Below are 6000 nucleotides of genomic sequence, written 5' to 3' on the forward strand. Positions count from 1 at the left end.
CACCAGCCACTCTGCAAGAGAAGGATGTGGCAATCTGCTTCCTTAAAGATTACAGCCTTGGAAACCCTATACGGCAGTTCTACTCTGTCCTACAGGGTTGCTATGGATTGGAATCGACTCGACGGCAACGGTTATGGGGTTATGAATTACCTGCGGACCTTGTTAAAATGCAGATTCTGATTGTTTAGGTGGGGATGGGCCTGAGATTCTGCATTTCTTATATACTCCCAGGAGGTGTCAGTCATCTGGTCTTCAGACTACGCTTTGAATTGTGAAGGTCTACACTTTCTCCTAGCACTCCCCAGTGGGATTGAGCCCCAGTTGTCTAAAACACTTTTTCATTAGCTTCCTTCTGGTCTCACTTATCCACTCCCTCTAAAAGCGGTCACCTCCCAAATAAACTGTTGTCGTTAGCTGCCGTTAAGTCGGCCCCCAACACATGGCAACCCCAGGTACAAAGGAACTAAACGCTGCCTGGTCCTGTGCCATCCCCATGATCAGTTGTGAATGGAACTGTTGTGATCCACAAGGTTTTCACTGACTGATTTTTTAATACCTATAATTTATTTTATTTTTGTTGTTGTTGTTGAGAATATACACAGCAGAACATACACAAATTCAACAATTTCTACAGGTACACTTCAGTGACATTGATTACATTTTTCAAGTTGTGCAGTCATTCTCAACCTCCTTTTCCGAGTTGTCTCTCCCCCAGTAACACAAACTCACTGCCCCCTAAGTTTCTGTATCTAATCTTTCAAGTTGCTGTTGTCAATTTGATCCTATATAGATAGAGCTTAAATGAGCACAATGCTCAAGGCAGACATTCTTTACTAGTTAAGCTAAACTATGGTCTAGGTTTTAAGAAGATGATGGGATATTTTCGTCTTAAGGTTTAAAGTTTATCTCAAGGCAATAGTTTCAGGGGTTCATCCAGCCTCCATGGCTCCAGGAAGCCTGGATTCCATGAGAATTAGAAATTCTGTTCTGCATTTTCCACCTTTTGATCAGGATTCTTCTGTAGAATCTGTGGTCAAAATGTTCAATAATAGTTACTGGGCACCATTCAGTTCTTCTGGTCTCATGGTAAAGGAGTCATTGGCTGATTTCTGGAAGTAGATTGTCAGACCTTTCTTCCTAGCCCATCTTAATTTGGAAGCTCTGCTGAAACCTGTTCAGTATCATAGCAACGTACAAGCCTCCACTGACAGCCTCCAGTGAGGTGGCTGCACATGAGGTACATTGGCAGGGCATTGAATCGAATTGTGTTTCCTGCATGGAAGGTGAGAATTCTACTACTGAATCACCAATGCTTCACCCCAATAAACTACTTGTTCTCAAAAAAAAAAAAAAAAAAAAAAAACAGGACTTTGCAGATGTGATGAAGTTAAGGATGCTGAGATGGGGAGATAATCCTGGATTATCCAGGTGGGCCTAAGCATAATCACAAGGGTCCTTACAGGAGGGAGATTCCACAACAGGACAGAGATAGAAGGCAATGTGACCACTGAAGCAAGATGGTACACTGACGGCTCTGAAGATGGAAGAAGGCGTCATGAGCCAAGGAATGCAAGGAATGAAATTCTGGAAGCTGGAAAGGGCAAGGAAACAGATTCTCCCTTAGAGACCCCGGAAGTAGCTCGGCTCTGCTGCCACCTTGATCTCCCGCCAGTGAGATTGATTTTGAACTTCTGGCCTCCAGAACCATAAGAGGATAAATGTGTGTTGTTTTAAACCACCGAGTTTGTGGTAACCACTCCTGCTTAGTTGCTTTCCATAATAGTGATCACCATCAGATATGATACCTATTTTGCTTCTTTTTTTTTTTTTTTGCTTGTCTGTCCCTTTCACTGACTGGTATGTTAGCTCTACAAGAGCAGGAACTTTTTTTTTAATTGTAAAAAATACATATAACACAACATTTGCCAATTCAATGTTTTATAAGTATACAATTTAGTGACGCCGATTACATTAATCATGTTGTGCAGCCATCACCAGTATCCATTGTCAAGTTTTCCATCACCATCAACAGACACTCAGTGCTTCCTAAACAATGACTCTGTCTTCCCCCCATATCCCGCTGCTGGTAACCACTAGTAAACTTTGGTTTCTATATTTGCCTATTCTAGGTAGCTCATATAAGTGAGATCATGCGATATTTGTCCCTTTGTGATTGACTAATTTCACTCAGCATGATGTTTTCAAAGCTCATCTATGTTGTGGTATGCATCAGGACTTCATTTCTCTTTCTGGCTGAGTAGTATTCCATTGCGTGTATGTACCACATTTTGTTTATCCGTTCATCTGATGGACATTTTGGTTATTTCCACCTTTTGGCTACTGTGAACAATGCTGCAATGAACCTTGGTGTACAGGTTTCTGTTTGCATTTCTGCCTTCACTTCTTCTAGGTATATACCTAGGATTGAGATTGCTGGTTCATATGGTAATTTTATGTTCAACTTTTTGCGGAACTGCCAAACTGTTTTCCACAGTAGCTGCACCACTTTACATTCCCACTAGCAATGGAGCTAAGGATTTTGAGACAGGGAGATAGATTATCCTGGATTATCTGGGCAGGCCCAATGTAATCACAAAGGTCTTTATAAGGAAAAGAGGGAGACAAGAGAATCAGAGAAGGAGATGTGACGACGGAAGCAGAGGTTGGAGTGATGCAATTGCTGGCTTTGGAGATGAAAGGGGGAAAGGAAGTAAGGAATGCAGGTAACTTCTAGAAGCCGGAAAACGCAAGGGAAAAGATTCACCCTTAGCATCTACAGAAAGGAACACAGCTTTGCTGACAACTTTGGTTTTAGCTCAGTGAGATCCATTTCAGACTTCTGACCTCTAGAACTGTAAGGTAATAAAGCTGTATTGTTTAAGCCGCCAAGATTGTGGTAACTTGTTACCATAGCTACAGGAAACTAAAATACATCCGTTGTATAAGCAATGGATCAGACTAGAGTAAACATACAGAATAAGAGAAACCCAGAAGAAACAGACATAATATAGGAAACAGAAGAAAGCTATGAAACAAAAACATCTTTAATTAAAATGCTTTTTAAAAATGCTTAGCAAGTTAAAAGAAGAAATTGCATCAATAAAACAAGAACTGGATGTTATGAAAAATGAATAATGAAAGAACAAGAAAAAGTTGATGGGAATTAAAAAATAATAGCTTAAAGGTAAATTCTAATAGAAGGATTGGAAGATAAAGTCACGTAAATTTCCTAGATAATAGGGAATGATTGACAAAGGGATGGAAAATAGCAGTGAAAAGATAAGAAAATTAGAGGATCAAAACAGGAGTTCCAACATTCATATAATAGGAATTCTAATAAAAAAGAACAAGAAATCAAACTTTCTGGAGTCATGGAGGTTGGATGAACACTTGAAACTGCCCTCAGATAAGCTTTAAACCTCAAAACAAAAATATCCTGTCATCTTCTTAAAACCAAGTAGTTTAGCTTACCTAGTAAAGAATGTCTTTCTTGAGCATTGTACTCGTTTAAGATCTGTCTATATGGGATCAACTTGACAACAGCAACTCAAAAAAATAGATAGGAAACTTAAGGGGCAGTGAGATTATGTTAAGGGGGGAGGGACAACTCCGAAAAGGAGGTTGAGAATGGTTGCCCAACTTGAAAAATGTAACCAATGTCACTGAGATGTACATGTAGAAATTGTTGAATTTGTGTTTGTTCTCCTGTGTATATTCTCAACAACAACAAAAATAAAATAAATTATTAGTAAATAAATAAAAGTTAAAAAGAAAAAAACATGAAAATGAAGAGGAAATAATTTACACAGAAATAAACAAGAAAATTCCCCAGAGCCAGAGGACATGAGTCTCCAGATTGAAAAAACAGACTAAGGGTCAGGGTGATTAATGAATAAAGACTACACCAAGGCATAACACCATGAAATTTCAGAACTAGAGAAAGAGAGACGACCCCAAAAGCTTCCAGAAAAAGAATAGATCAAATACAAGTTCAAAGGAGAGGAGAATAGAAAAATTTCTGAGGGAAAAGTGACAGATCTCCCTTGTTATCCAAACTTGTATTCCAACTCAGAAACCAAATAGATTTGAATCAAAGGAATACTTTCAAATTTTCCACTTAGAATTTTATATCTAGCCAAACAATAATAAAGTGTGAGGGTACAATGAAGATAAATTTAGTTGTGCAAAAACTCAAAAATGCTTACTTCCCCTTCACCCTTTTAAGGGAATGACTGGAGGACGTGCTCCAGCAAAACAAGGAGTCAACCAAGAAAGACAATGAAATGGGATCCAGGAAACAGGATTCAATTTACGGAAGTCCTAGAATGGGTTAGAGTAAGCCTCCAAACACCAACCAAACCCGTTGCCATCGAGTCAGTTCCACCTCACAGCGACCCTATAGGACAGAGCAGAACTGCCCCAGTAAGGTTTCCAAGGAGCAGCTGGTGGATTCGAACTGCCTATCTTTTGATTAGCAGCGGAACTTTCAATCACTGCACCACCAGGGCTCCAGAGTAAGCCTAGAGAGCAGCTAATTCAGATTCAAGCAGGATAGAGGGAGGGCTTCAAGAGGAAGGAAAAAAAATTGAAATGTATTGTTAAGAGTATGACAGATCCTAAACATTTGAAAAGTATTAAGAATAAGAAAAAAAAAACCAAACCCGTTGAGGTCATGTCAATTCTGACTCATAGTGACCCTATAGCACAGAATGGAACAGCCTCATAGGGTTTCCAAGAAGCGGCTGGTGGACTTGAACTGCCTACCTTTATGGTTAGCAGTGGTAGCTCACTGAAGCTCTTAACCACTGCACCACCAGGGCTCCATGCCAAGAACAGTTGCATATAAAATTAAGAAGTGACAAACGTAATTATTAATTCTAGAAAGCACAAAAGTTTGTATAAAATTCTAGTACACTACTTGACTCTGCAGAGAAAGATATTTATATTATCTTAACTTTTAACTTTATTGATTGAAACAAAAATTATGATTTTGGGGGGTGGGGAGGGAGAGTGGAGCCAGCATAATAGAGCTAAAGTCTCATCTACTGTACTAGGAAGTGCGTAAAGAATGTCTAAAATTGATAAATCCATAAATAGCAATGTCATCATATTACTTAGAAACATGGAAGCAAACACGAGAAGAAACAGGCTTAAGCAGTTGAAAGAGATGGCCTCTGGGGAGCAGATCGGGGAGCAGGGATGGATGGCACTATACTTTTTTTTTTTTTTACTATTTTTCCATTTTCCATTTTTTTTTTTTAGTATTTTTCATTTATATTCATGAAAATGAATTGACGGCTATAGGAGTCAGAACCCTTATGTGGTGTTGGTGGTGGGGTGTATTGACAGGGAATGGGCGCAATGGTACTTCCGGATTCTGGAAATGTTCTCATTCAGCACTATCCAATAGAACTTTCTAGAAGGATGGAAATGTTCTCTATCTGCACTGCCCAACCACAGTAGCCACATGTGGTTACTGAGCACTTGAAACATGACTGACTAGTGGACTGAGGAATTGATTTTTTTAATTTAATTTTAATTAATTTAAATTTAAATAGCCACACGAGACTGGTGGCTATCGTATCGGACATCACAAGTCTAGACAATTACAATGCTGTAGCTTTATGATTTGGCAAAAAAACACAAAAGAGATGCATGCTTGTGATTTATCAAAAGCAGTCAAAGAAAGGTTTATGAAATAGAAGATAAAAGTAGGGCAGAAGCAAAGGAAAAATCACTGTGCAGGGCCCCACCCTCAGCAAGTTCCCATGGATTTCCTGTAGATAAAGCCCTGCTGAAGATGAGCTCACAATTCATCATTTCAAAACACACGAGGAAACAATCCACCACGAGTGAGCATCAGCAGACCCAACAAACCGTAGGATTAGATACCTCTAAATTTCAGACAGAATTATCAGACATATACTATAAAATAACTATGCTTTAAAAAATGCTTGGAGACATAAAAAAAGAATCCAAAGCATGAAAAAAGATCACGAC

Source organism: Trichechus manatus, unplaced genomic scaffold (genome assembly GCF_000243295.1).
Source record: "Trichechus manatus latirostris isolate Lorelei unplaced genomic scaffold, TriManLat1.0 scaffold00087, whole genome shotgun sequence".
In the NCBI taxonomy this organism is placed as follows: domain Eukaryota; kingdom Metazoa; phylum Chordata; class Mammalia; order Sirenia; family Trichechidae; genus Trichechus; species Trichechus manatus.